The sequence below is a fragment of the Macrobrachium rosenbergii genome, chromosome 55, assembly GCF_040412425.1.
Source record: "Macrobrachium rosenbergii isolate ZJJX-2024 chromosome 55, ASM4041242v1, whole genome shotgun sequence".
NCBI lineage: Eukaryota > Metazoa > Arthropoda > Malacostraca > Decapoda > Palaemonidae > Macrobrachium > Macrobrachium rosenbergii.
In genome coordinates, this window is record NC_089795.1 from 38,985,268 (window position 1) to 39,000,267 (window position 15,000).

Here is a 15,000-nt window from a genome sequence, read left to right on the forward strand (position 1 = left end):
AAGAATACTTCTTCCATCTTAATAGCTATATTTAATTCTGCAAGTACTAATAAAACTACAAATTTGGAGGATCTCTAAACGGGCAAAAAGTAAAAATAGCAAAACGATGGTTACTTGGAAATAACTTCCTAAATGCCTTATTATTAAGATGGAAAATGAACCAGTCTATCATTCTTAAATTGGCAATCAATCATTCTGGATGGGCTGATAGGCTAGCGCTTGATCCTTCAAAGACTTGCACGCAATCAATTTATTTCCACTACGTATATAAACTAGAAAAACAGCTAACTGATGAGAAATCTCAAGTTGAAAAACGATTTTAAAGCACTGTAGCAGTGGATATATCGCTCATACCTCAATGATTGCACAGTATCGATAAATTGTTGCCAGACCCCATGGTGTATTATTTCTTAGTCAGTTTTGTTTCACCTCAATTTCCTCGCTAGCAGTTTCTCAGAGACTATTTTCTGTCTCCTCGTAGCGTTTTATTTTCCTTCATATCGAATTTATTTATTTTCTCTTCTCACTCTCCTCTGTTGGAATGCATGCATATCCTAATTGTAAATATACGATATGCTGCATATCCATTCACTGATGAGTCTTCTTCACGCTTTCCACCTAACAATTGCATTCACAAACATGTTTTTCCATCTTGTGAATTAGTGTGTTCCAGACATTACCTCCAGAAGAAATTTTATATTTACACCTCATTTACAGCAGAGCAGTAATGATTAGGTAAACTCTCTTTTCTTTACTTCTGACATTAAAGAAAACAGTCTTTTTTTATACATCATATTTAATCATTGTGTATTTTGTTCGTCTTGTGAAAAGGCAATTCGATTAAATTTATTCCATTACCTAAACTCAGAATCAAGAGTGCATTCTTCGTCTACGAATATTATGAACTTCAAAGCAACCTCGTCAACTTTGTTTATTTTTTTAGATACTTAGTATTACTGATTCGTAATTTTATACTTAACCTTATCTAAACGCAGAATCATGTTAAAAAGTCAAGTAAACTCATCTGACTTGTTTATCACACTGTCAAAAACCGATTTAAATCTATTACCAAAGACGCTTCCATTGAATAGATTCGGGTCAGAGGTTCGAGTTGCTGCAAAAACCGATCCATGCGCAGGCTTTTATATGCCCCATGAGGGCTGTTGAGGGAATCGGAATTCCTGAATTTTTCCAACTATGGTCCCTGAGAAAGATTTGATACTGTCGTCACTAATTCGAAATTTCTGTTCACTTTCGTCCCTTCACGTGCCCGTATAAATGCCAATGAGCACTTTCATCCAGGAACGTTTTGGGAAGACTAGAAAACGTCATTATTTTTACGGTAGTCATTAATTGTTGGTACTGACCTGAGCTTTAAAGTATAAGTTTCTACGTTAGTTATTTTACGTTTTCATGCTATTAGGTGCTTAGAAAGCTCAGGCTAGTGGGCCTTTCAAATTCGTCATTGGCTTGAGAAAGTTAACAAAGTAACCAAACAGCTAGACGTTAAACCACATAAAACATTCCTGTTATATGTAACGAACGACGGAATATGCTACTGAATTTCTTCTTAGCGTTTGAAGTTATTCATGAATTATGCGTTCCTAATTCGACTTCTAACGATCAAATAAACTCACTGGAGAATATTCCTACGTATCAATTTGAACCGTGGCTCTGAGGTATACAAACTTTTGCGTAACGTAAGTTTGGAAATTATGGGAATAGTAGGAATAGGAATGTAGAATTATAGGCCAAAGCCCAAGCACTAGGACGTATGAGGTCATTCAGCGCTGAAAAGGAAGCTGACAGTATGCGGGTTTGAAAGGTGTAGCAGGAAGAAAACCTCGCAATTACACTATGAAACAATTGTTAGAGATTGTGGGAAGTCATATGGGAGGAAGGCAATGTGAATAGAGGTACAGTAAAAGGAATGAAAGTGGTTGCAGCTGCAAAGAACCCTAAGTAATGCCAGCAGTTCACCACGTGAGGTGCACTGACAGCATTAACCCCCTACGGGAATGAGGAAATTACGTTCGTACTAGATAAACAGTCTTCCCTGTGGGAAAAACTCTAATAGAAAATATCATGGCGAGTTGGGTCATTGTGTACCATCCCTGCTGCTCGGTCTGCTTGCCAGGACTGTTCTCCGAAACCTTCAAATTAGTTTATTCGAAAGTTCTCTCTCTTCTAATGAATTAAATAAGTCAGCACTCGTTCACAACGCTTATTAAAACTTCTTACTAAAACAGATCTAGCCACTCCTTCGCCCCATATATCAGGTATATTGAAAACAAGGAAGTGAATCCCTACAACTTTTTCCCTCTGATTTTGTCTACTTCACCCTCCTTTCCCCACCAAAAACTTCTTATTAACCAACCTTCCAATGCTTTTCTGTTTCTTTCGTCTGAGTAGCTCTGTCGGGGATACTTGGACCCACTGCCCTTTTCATCGAAAGCACATTACTACTGTTCTTTAGAAAACTCAAAAGAGGTGTATCCCTCCTTTCCGATTTGCGGAATCGTGGTTTTGACTCTCTCTCTCTCTCTCTCTCTCTCTCTCTCTCTCTCTCTCTCTCTCTCTCTCATCTTCGAGTGGAAGATAATGATTTCCTAGTTGTTAATGTTTTAAAAGTAACAGAAAGTTACATCCATTTCTTCAAGGTGGGACACTTCACCATATCTCCAATGGTGATCATACTTTTTAAAATATTAATTTTGTTTAATTGACAGGAAATAAGTTCATAAAAAATTGGCTCCTTTCACATTAATCTTTAATTGGCAATTTATCATTTAAACAGGTTAGTAATACATAATCTACTACTTTTGTTTACAGTAGAGGAATTACTGATAAAATCAATCTTCTCGTATTGCTTTAATCAGCATAATGCATTCGTGACACGAACTGCACAAGAAATGCAATCAAGAAAATAGCATCTGTTGTTACAAGACCATGTAGTATTATTAGCATTATCATTAGTAATAACGGCATTTGCAAAAACTAGTAGTTGTTAGCAGCCTTGAGTTTCTCCATGCTCCATCGACGTTATTAAAAAGTTACATTCTGATCATTACCATGAAGAATACGATGACCTATAATATGGCTCTGGTCTGAGTTCACAGTACGAATTTAAGATCCACTTTTAACAAAAATGTTTCCATAGGATTTGTGATCGAAAATCTTTACAAATGTTAATTGTGACTGGCATTTTTTTCTTGTCTAAAAAAAATGATTAAAGTCTTTCCCTGTCAATCAAAAACTTTTACTCACACGAAAGTGTTATTGTTGTTGATCAGTCAAGCATATGTAATCTAAATAATAATTCATCACAGCAGGATGTTTTTCCTCTACTTCTCTTACTACATGTTTGTTCTCGTCAGGGGAAGCATACAATTAATATCCAAGAAAGGCTATAAGCTTTACAAACAGGAAGTACATTAACAATCATATTTTCATATGTATCATAATGACACATAAGATCTATAAATCATTTACATACGTTCATAATCTGGGACAATTCGCTGTATATTTAAGCACTGTTTTTATCAGGAATGCAATTTCTGTAACAGATAATGCGGTCAGGATTACGAGAAAAGTTAAATATAAAAGTAATTAGCTTTGTGTGTTTTTATAGGTAATTAATTTGTGTATTGATATTCGAATATATATATATATATAAATATATATATATATATATATATACATATATATATATATATATATATATATATATATATATATATATATATATATATATATATATATATATATACATATATATATGCTTTTCTTTTCTTACTGTGTATCATCCATGCTGTTATTTAGAATTTATTATATGATTTACCAAAAATGGAAAAAATTAATAAGACATAAAAGAATACTTAATTTACTAAAGTATTTATATAATAATAATAATAATAATAATAATAATAATAATAATAATAATAATAATAATATTATTAATAATATAATTATTATTATTATTATTATTATTATTATTATTATTATTATTATTATTATTATTAATATCTGCAACCATTTAGTCTCAGTTCGTTTAGTATTATTAAGTCAAGTTATAAACGTTAAAAGAATGTGAAAACCTAAATATATCCAAATCTCAAAAACATGCCATATCTAAATCCCCTGTCAGACCGGATTCACATGTGGTGTGGGGATAGGAAGTCGAACCTTGACATGTTTGGCAGGAAGGGAAAATATTTGCTGTTCGATATTCCAGGAGACTCGACAGTTACATCAAGAATATTGAGACTGACATGATTGGCCTGGTGTGTGTGTATGTATGTATGTATGTATGTATGTATGTATATATATAAATATAGATAGAGATATAAATATATACGTATATATATCAATATATATATATGTATATGTATGTATGTATATATATATATATATATATATATATATATATCAGGTTAACGTAGTTTTTTCTTGATATTTTGCTCTTAAGGAAATTGCTTTCATTTTATATTAATAAAGTTTTAAATTAAAGTTACTAGTTTTCCTTAAATTAGTTTAGTTTTAGTTTAAATTTAAGACTTTTTTTGTGAAGGGTTTGTTTTTAGCCTTCAGCTGTTTTGGAAGTGCTGTTTCTCCTCCTCCCCGCCAGGTGTTTAAGTGATAGTGCTATTTTTGACGCTCTTTATATTTTATTTTTGGGCGTGTGACGTGGTTAAAGTGTCGTCAGAGGAGGGGTGTGTATCTTGGGGAGTTCGGGTTGTGGAGCGAGCCACAATGTTGTTACAGACTGCTTGGTTGGAGACGTTGTGACCGTATTCTTGAGTGTCAAAACTTGCACTCCTTCGGCTTCTGTTTGGATTCTCCAAGGACCAACATAGCCTTTGTATATCAGAGGTGTCCCCTGATTTGTGGATCTTCACTATTTTGTTCCTTCCTGACATGGCTCAGGGAGTCTCCTGGACCTACGCATTTGTCTCAAGCAGCTGCAGGCGGGTTTCGCAAACCCGTGAAATTGGCCAGTAGGGTGGATATCACCCGGAGAGTAATGTGCCGTATATTGTTTGTCCTGGATATTTTGTGGACAGGTGCTACAACACTAGTGCGTGTGTTCATGAGGATTACAGCAGGACACCTTTTAGTTGGCCCCTCATCTTCAGGTGAGAGCTTAGATACAGCTCCGTGTTTTCCTCGTGCGTCGTAACTGCTTTCTTCCAGGGCGTGACAGCTCTGAAATGTTATTACAACTTCTTTCAGAGTGTAATTTATATTATTTTGTATTGTTTTTTTAAGTGTTCATATCCATTGCGTTTGTTTGTCTTTTGTAAGTTTGTTTGGAGACATTGCTTTCCCAACTTATTATAACTATCTTTGTGTTTAGCTTTATAAAGTTAGGTAGGAGATTTAAGGTTTATTTCTTGTTTTATGATCTTCTCGCTTCCTTCTTCCCTTTGTATAATTTTAGGTGAGTTAATGATTAATAGCGGCTTTTCTTTCAATAAATTTTGATCACTACGTAATAGTCTATGTTCAGGAATTAGTATTTAGCTTTAGGAGTATTACGTGAACAGTAGTCATTTATTAAGTGCTAAAATTGTTTGTACTTTTTATTTGGAAGTAATTTCGTAAAGGAAAATTTGTTTGTGTTCAATTTCAGTTCTTTGTGTAATAAATATTGTTAAGTTTTCTTTTCGTTTTTCATTGTTGCCTGGTTGATATTTCTGTCTGTGTCTGGCTTGTCTACACCCAGAGCCCATGTCTTTCTGTATTGAGCCTGGAAGTTATGGTCTCAGCAAAGAGCCGTAACATATGTGGCGACCTCGCCAGGATTCTGGTAAAGACACCAGTCAGTATATTGACCGATAATTTTGGCTTGGCAGGAATAATTTGGCAATATTTATTTCTGTAGTAAGATACCTGACCCCCGTAGTAAATATGGATGATTTTGAGTTTTTCACCTGCTGAATTTTGGGATCGGCAGATTGCCTGAGGTATTTGTCGGTGTTAAACAAAGCCCATTTGGTTAGTTGTGGAGTGCCATGATATTACGTTCAGAATTCACAGATACTCGTAAACAAATTTTGAGTTTAGTTAGGCAAAGGTAGATCAGGGAGTTTGGTGAGGCTGCAATTTAGTAAATGTAAATAGGAGTGAGAATGAGAAAGTGAATTTGAGAACACATCAGTTTCAGGTGAGAAGTGAGCATTGCTGCAGGTTTGACTTTGTTCAAGATCACTCCTCATACAGGATTTTGTCTGGACCTGTTAACCCTACTTATGATCGTTCTAATAATCCTTTTGTTTCTGATGAAGCTGTGGAAGAAAATGTACCTCTTGTGCTTGGAGTCTAAGAGGCTTTTGAGTTCAAACTGATAAGTAAGAGAATCAATTAAGAAAAGTAGAGTTGAAGAGGCTGAGAGGAAGGGCATGAATTAAAAATGGCTCAGATAAAGTTAGAAATGGCAAGGTTGACAGGAAGTGATAACTAGTTAGCTCCCTAATCCATGTTTGCGTTTAACATGAGTGCAGCACTCAAATTGGTGCCAGTTTTGACAGGGCAAATGTCCCAGAATTCTAGGGCATTCGGAGGGTAAGCGTCTCGTTTCTTGGCCGCTGACATGTGGACCTTGCTTATCCGGTGTAGGTTGGTGGGGCTTAAAAGCTATAAAGGTATACAATGCTGGACGATTCCGGTGGCTAGGGACTATCCATGAGGTTAAGTCCATAGTTTTGAAATATGATTTGGTGCCCGAGGCCTACCGGCAAATTTAGAAATTCGGTTAAAACTCCATCTATATCTTTTGTGGAGTTTGCTCGAATGAAAGAGGAACAGTTTTACGAGTGTGGTTGAAGAGGTAGGCAGGTAATTTCGGTAGGTGCTCTGGAAAGAATTGATCCTCCTGGAGAGTTTAAGAAAGCCTGCGGGAAGAATGAGGTGCATTTTAGAAGAGGTTAAGGCTGACTTTTTAGATCGTGCAGCCCAAATTGCAGACGAGTTTGTGCTAACCCATAAATCAGAGTCTAGGGATTTCCAAGCACGAAGTCATAATAATCCAGTCCCAGGTCTTCCTGATAACAGTAATAATAATCGACTTTCTTCCAGGAATTCTAATAATCCATCATTTAGGAATAATAATAGCAATTTATCTTTTAACAGGAACCAAAACAATGTTGGATTTTTCAATCAAAATAAGGAGTTCAAGAAATTTGGTGTCTCAGGGTTCGGGTGATTAGTAATTCCCAAAATAATAATAATGGTAATAGGGGTAATTTGTAAATTTTAATAACAGGAATTTCAATGATAATAGGAATTTACGTGATGTAACATTGCTGGTGCAATAAGGTTGGTCACGTTCAGGCTCAATATAACGCTCGAAATACCTTCAGCTGAATAACAATTCGTATAGTCCTGTGTCTCTGGTTGCAAATGGCCCTGTAAAGTCTCTGTTTTTGTTTCAGGAGCCGAATGATGCCTGTAAGAATAAGATTGGTAATAATTAGTGAAGTAAGGACGGTGTTGTGAAACCCGATGATGGAAATTTGTGACTCAAGTATAATAAGTATATTTGGCCTGATAAAATTGTAAATGATGATAAGGTTTTGCTCAGTAAGATTTTAAGAGATGCTGGGTCCGCTCGTTCTCTTATTTTGAAGCAGTCGCTTAGGGATTTGATTAAACCTACTGAAGTAATTTTGTGATGATGTAGGTGGTTTTCCCAAACACTGTATTATCAGCTCCATTGGTGAAAGGCCAGATTAGTTTTTCCTGGATACGACATTGGGGTAACTGAATTAAGCGGTTGTGGATATACTTCCCTGTACAAATATTGATGGTATACTGGGTATGATATGTTGGATGAAAAGGTAATGAATTATTCCCAATTCTCTCGATACATGCCTACCCTGTAGCTGTGACTACCGATGCTCGCGACAAGGCTGGTGATTTAATTAGCAATGACACTGAAGGTGATTTAAAAGGTTATGTAATTTGGATGTAAAGTAGAGACCCGGTCCGTAGAAGATAGTTGTAATGTTAGTAGTAGTTGTGATATTCCATTTATGAAACCTGATTGGGATAGACATGTTTTGTAAGCCCAGAAGGAAGAGTTCAACTTTTGAACAGGTGATGAGTCTGATCTAACAAGACCTAAGTTTGTTTTAATTAGGGTTTATTATATAGGGTGAGTCGTCCTTCTGTGGATGATTTGGATCAAACCTCAAGGCTTGAGCAAATTGTAGTACCTTCAGATTTCATGAATTTATTTTAAATATGTCTCATTGTGATTCCTTTGGTCATTTTGGAGTGGGGAAAACTTTTAAGAAATTGGCAGAGAATTATTGAGGTGGCCTAGTATGAAATCATCGGTAAAGAAATTTGCGAAGAAAGCTGTGAAATATGTCAGTGATGGGTAAACCAACCAACCGATTCCTAAAGCTCCTTTAAAATCCAATGCAGCTATTAGAGAACCATTTCAGACTGGTCATTGACGTGGTTGGGCGCTTTGCCAAAACAAAAACTGGGTTTATGTATATTTTAACTATTATGGATCGAGGCTTCTACTTTACAGAGGCCTTTCCATTGAGGAGTATAACGTCTAAAATTGTGTTTGATAAACTGGTTGAATATTTTTCTAGGTATGGTCTCCCCGTGTTATTCAGACCTTGATTGTGGTACGAATTTCTGAAGTAAGGTATTTAGAGGTAAGTGCTGAACTGGCCATTTCACATTACCAGTGCTCTATATCATCCGGAGAGTCAAAGGGGTGGTGGGAAAGTTTCACCAGACCCTTAAAACAATTATAAAAGTATTGTTATGGAAAAGGAAACGCAGTGGGATAAGGCTCTCCATTCGCCCTTTTTATATTCGTAATCACCCAAATGCGTCTACAGGTGTAGCCCTTTTGAGTTAATTTTTGGGCATAAGATGCAGGGTCCGTTGGAGGTTCTGGTGAAATTCTTAGGTCCGAGCAAAAGAAAATGAAAATTGAGTAGATTTATGGATGGTTTTGAAATAGAGTTGAATATGGCCCAGAGGTTTGCCAAGGAAAACAATTCTTCCCGAGTTAGAATGGAAGCAAAATACGATAGGGAAGACTAAGAACCCACGTTCTTGCAGCCAGGTGGTGGTATTAGTTCTCAGCATGGACCCTGATAATTTTTTTAGAGCCTAGGTATAGGGGTCATGGAAGGTTTCGTAAATTATCTGATGTTAATGAGATTGAAGCTCAGGAACTCCGTAAGTGTAGGTGTTCCATATTAATAGATAAAATCTTATCACTGTAAAAATGTAGACCCCTGGCTGTGTATATGAAGAACCTGTGATTGCAGATACATCTGTGTCAGTAGATGATTTTGATGATTTATTAGGTCAGAGTACCTTCAGATGCTGTTGGATAATCTGCAAAGTTTTGAAGGTCTTAAAGAAAGGGTTAAAGCATTTGAAGGGGTTTACTCAGAAAAAGGATATGCTCTTAAATATAATTCATTCGTTTTCAGATGTGTTTAGGGATTCACCAGGTCAAACTAATTTGTTGGTTCATGATGTGGATGTGGGAAATGCCACTCCTGTAAAAGCAAAGTCCTTACAGGTTCGAACCCCACCAAGCAGGATGTTATAGAAAAGAAAATAAAGTATATGGTAGATCACGACCTCATTCAGCCTTCAGTCAGTCCATGGAGTTCACCATTGTGTTGGTTAAAGATTCAGATGAAACTTCCGGATGTCGCGTGGACGCTACCGTGAGTGAATATTCACACCAAAGTGATTCTTTCCCACTTCCTGGGTTGATGACTGCTGTGATCAATTGGGTCTGCCAAATTTATTTCCAAGTTAGATTTGTTAAAGGGTTATTGGCAGGTCCCTTTGTCTGATCCAGGCCCGAGGAAATTTCTGCATTTGTAACACCTTTTAGGTTATATGAGTGCAAAGTAATGCCATTTAATATGAAAAATGCGGCATGCCTTTTCAAGGTTAATGAATAGAAGTGATTTGCGGTCTAGATGGTACCTGCTATTTATATAGATGATTTAGTAGTTTATAGTGATGACTGGGATACACATTTGGTACGGTTAAGAAAGTTTTGAATGCATTTGAGAAATGCAGAGTCTCGTAGTAAATCTTGGGAAATGTGAATTTGGGAAAGCAAGGTAATTTATCTGGGACATGATCGGTTTGGGTCAAGTAACCCCAAAACAAAGCGAACCTTGAGGCTATTATGGACATCAAAGTCCTGTTAATATACAGGAGGTCGAAGAATTTTAGGTATGACTGGGTATTACAGAAGGTTCATTTAGAAATTTCACTGACTTGCTCAACCTTTGGCCCGGCTTTTAGAAAAGGGTAAGTTTCTTTGGACGACTCAGTGTGAGGAATCATTTAACAGTTTAAAATCTATACTAATGACTAGCCCCATTCTATCCTCTAAATTTTCAGAAACCGTTCATTGTGGCTGGCCGAGCGCCAGTGATGTGGGAATGGAGAGTGTTATTTCAGCGTGGAGAAGATGGAGAAGATTCATCGTCTTACTTCCGTCGAAAGTTGATGGCGGCCGAAAGAGATATTCGACCATTGAGAAAGAAGCCCTGGCTTTGGTCCGAACACTGATTCATTTAAGCCTTATATAACTAATTTCCTTTTCCCATACAGGTATGGACGGACCATGTAACCCTTTGGTTTCATCGAGCGTATGAAGGGCTAACAAAGAATCAGCCGCTGAGCCTTGCAATTACAAAGAGTTTAATTTGGACATCAGGCACGTGAAAGGTTCCGAAAATAAGATACCTGATGCCCTTTCTCGAGGTTGAGTTGATCTGGGTTGTGAGGGTGTGCTGGAAAGTCACTGGTGTCGTCCGGTCCAGCCATCATTATTTTTACGCTATGAAGACTGGAGGTTGCGAGACAGCCCACAGCTCGTAGCCATATTGGATGACACCCTCTTTTGTATATTTTTGGTTTTGTATGTCTACATGAGCATTAAGTTTTTCTCAGCTTTTATTATTTTATGCTATAAATGCTGAGTGTTGCAGTCTAGCACAGGCCTGTAACTGATATAACTTGCTCGAGGTTGGTTTTGAATTTTTCTGGCTCATGTCTCTGCCCCAACTCAACTCTCTTCAAAACGCATATGTTGGACAATACATTACTTAAACTTATGCCTTTAATGTTGTTTTTGGTCTGATGTAATTTTTCTTTTTCAGCTTTAGAAGTTGTCATTTTGGTATCTAGTTTGATTGTAGCCCCTAATCCTTATTTCTTTACAGGTTTTGTATGAAAGTGTGTTGACTGGAATGGCTTGTATGAGTTTAACTTAGTTTTATGAAATGGTCGATTTAATGCAGGTGATGGTTAGGATTTATGGTAAAATGTTATTAGCAGTGTTGATGTTGGTCATTTTCTTTTTAGGAACACATTTTTATTTAAGTTGTTTGTGGAGATTATATAATTAAAAATTTCTTTTAAATAAATTTTTTTCGGGAAGGAAGGTATCAGGTTTAACGTAGTTTTTCTTGATATTTTGCTCTTGAGAAGTACTTTCATTTTATATTAATAAAGTTAAATTAAGTTACTAGTTTCCTTAAATTAAGTTTAGTTTTAAGGTTAAATTTAAGTTTTTGTGAAGGGTTTGTTTTTAGCCTTCAGCTGTTTTTGGAAGTGCTTAATTTCTCCTCCCTCCCCGCCAGGTGTTTGATGATAGTGCTATTTTGAGCGCTCTTTATATTTTTATTTTTAGTGTGCTGCGTGGACCCAAAAGTGTCGTCAGAGGAGGGTGTGTATCTTGGGGTTCGGGTTAGTGAGCGAGCCACAATATTGTGCCAGACTGCTTGGTTGGAGAGCGTTGTGACCGTATTCTTGAGTGTCAAAACTTGCACTCCTTCGGCTTCTGTTTGGATTTCTCCAGGACCAACATAGCCTTGGTATATCAGAGTGTCCTCTGATTTGTGGATCTTCGCTATTTTTGTTCCGGCTTCCTGACATGGCTCAGGAGTCTCCTGGATCTACACATTTGTCTCAAACAGCTGCTGTGGGTTTACATGAAGCCCAGTGAGGTGGCCAGTAGAGGTGGATATCACAAAATGTGCCGTATATTGTTTGTCCTGGATATTTTGTGGACAATTGTACAACACTAGTGCGTGTGTTCATGGGGATTACAGGACACCTTTTGATTGGCCCTCATCTTCGGGTGAGGCTTAGATACAGCTCGATGTTTTCCTAAGTCGTCGTAACTGCTTTCTTGAGGCGTGGCAGCTCTGAAATGTTATTACAACTATTTCCAGGTGTAATTTATATTATTTTGTATTGTTTTGTTTTTTAAGTGTTCATATCCGTTGCGTTTGTTTTGTCTTTTGTAAGTTTGTTTGGAGGCATTGCTTTCCCAACCCATTATAACTATCTTTGTGTTTAGCTTTATAAAGTTAGGTAGGAGATTTAGGTTTTATTTCTTGTTTATGATCTTCTCCTTCCTTCTTCCTTTAGTATAATTTTAGGTAAGTTGATGATTAAATGGCAGCTTTTCTTTCAATATAAATTTTGATCACCTACGTAATAGTCTATGTTAGGGAATTAGTATTTAGCTTTAGAATATTACGTGAACAGTAGTCATTTATTAAGTGCTAAAAATTGTTTTGTACTTTTGTTGGAAGTAATTTCCTTAAGGAAAATTTATTTGTGTTCAATTTCAGTTCTTTGTGTAATAAATATTGTTAAGTTTTCTTTCGTTTTCATTGTTGCCTGGTTTGATATTTCTGTCTGTGTCTGAAAACGTCTACTCCAGAGCCCATGTCTTTCTGTATTGAGCCTGGAGTTATGGTCTCAGCAAAAAATAATAACAATATATATATATATATATATATAATATAATATATATATATATATATATATATATATATATATATATATATATATATATATATATATATATATATATATATATATAATGCCAACTTATTAAGCATTTCCCCTATCAGGGAATGACTCACAAGAGAAACCAGGAGAATAATTATCAGCATTTTCATACTTGAATTACTTATTTCTGGATAGTCCCCAGGTGCAAGAAGCTTAAAAAATTTTGCTTCTTCACACACCTAAAAAGATGGCTCATCAGAAACTTCTCAAACAGACACCTTAACCCCAAACACACTGTGCCACTCACCTCTACCTTGCAAGTGCTATCGCTTCCTGGAGGTAGATGCCCCTTCTTTCCAACACCTCTTTCGTCCATCTGTCGAGACATGTGTCAAGGACTAATTAAAAGCATAATAAGTAGTTCTAGAGAGAGATCATAATAAACATGAAGAGTGTACAGCAAAATGAGTAAATGACTATATATATATATATATATATTTATATATATATATATATATATATACTATATATATATATATATATATATATATATATATATATATATGTTTATATATGCAGGTATAACTTGAATGATCTAATGATTAGAAAATTGTACTCATTTAACAGGTTGTGGCGTTCAATAAATAATAATTACATACTTTACCTCAAGAATAAATTTCATTACTTGATAAAAGTATATTTGATGGCCCCATATACTATTTATTTCCATTTTTACTATGTGACAGGGAATGACGTACAATCTAGCCTCTATAAACGCCATCATCATCATAATTTCCAGAATTAGCTGGCACTGAGCGGTAGCTGTACTAAATTAAACCGCTTAAAAAATAATGCACATATCCACTGAATGTTTCCAATAGCCACTCTTGAATGTCATCATGCTATATCGAGCTCCCATGGTTAATAAGACCTCCATTCATTCATTCTTGACTAGCCAAAGAAACGGCTAGTCTCGAGAGATAATCTGATGTTTTTGGAAACAGATATAAGAATATATATCTGCCCCGTAAAAAGGGTCTCTTTCTTCACTCTAGAATGAAAATTTTGACAATAGCTAGTAAAACTGAAACTCAGAAATTCTTTGCCTCCTTAAAAGTCAAAAGTTCCTAAATACGCCATTTACGGCACTGAAATGGTAACATGATGAAATCTTAGGGATTTATTAGCATGGCACTACTATCATGTCTAAGATCTGTAACCTTTTCGTTCTTCGGGTAGTAATACTACCCTAGAAATTTGAAGGTAGATCATTAGATCGTTCTTATTTATTGCTCTGAAACGATAAGGCGTTTTTATAACGTGATATCGAGACAGCAACACAAATATTGTAAATGAATACATATCTTTCCTAGAAAATTAGAGGGTTTCAAAGACAGCATGGGTTACCGAATGTTAAAATAGCTCTGTTAAAGTTGTGAGGCCAAGCGTATTTAGCTGAAGTGGGTAAAGGACATGAAATTTGAATTACATTCTTTGTCACTGTTATCTATATTTTATTAATTATTCTTTTAAGTCAGATGTTTTACTTAGGCAATAGGAGGTAATTTAATGGTATGTGTGGAGCCTTTTCGTTCATAATTTAGTATATGAATTAATTCCTTCATGTCCTATTTGCAATTAGTTAAGATATAATTAATACTTAGACTAACTTTCCTCTACCTGTCTGAATAATATAACTCGAATTCCTATATGTCACGAAAAGGCTTTGATAATTTCCAATATCATGATCATTCAAATGTAATGTTTTCAATAAAAAATACCCATAAGAAAAAAGTAGCTATAAGCATTTTTCAAATAATTTGCTAATCATTAATTCCAGTCTATTAATCAACGACGTGCGATCACACCTAGTGAGAAGAATTACTTCTTCACAAATTTCCTTTCTGATTCCAATGCTTGTGGAGGCTAGCGTATCCAAAATACACCAAGGTAAAGAGAAGCCATTGTGAGTATATTACAATACATGTTAATATATTTCTAAAAAAACTATTATCGCGGAGTCAAGATTTGGAGCAGTAGTAATATGCCTTTGTGTGCTTTGAACGATAAGTTAGTTCTCCCCAGGAGTGGCATCTGCCCAAGATTCCAAAATGAACCTGAAGTTCGACACGTGTCTCAGACTGTGGAATTTTGGCTTCTCCTGTCCTTTGACTTTCGCTGTCT

General features: G+C 35.8%; 1 protein-coding gene across 1 annotated transcript in view; it reads right to left on the reverse strand.

Annotated features, from left to right (window-relative positions):
- The window catches only part of LOC136835142 (golgin subfamily A member 5-like), a 346,357-nt gene that overhangs the window by 212,306 nt on the left and 119,051 nt on the right, over nucleotides 1–15,000 (reverse strand). Inside the window, exon 4 of the mRNA XM_067098347.1 lies at nucleotides 13,124–13,192. The gene's annotated coding sequence lies outside the window, so the exon portion shown is untranslated. The remainder of the gene's footprint in view (nucleotides 1–13,123; nucleotides 13,193–15,000) is intronic.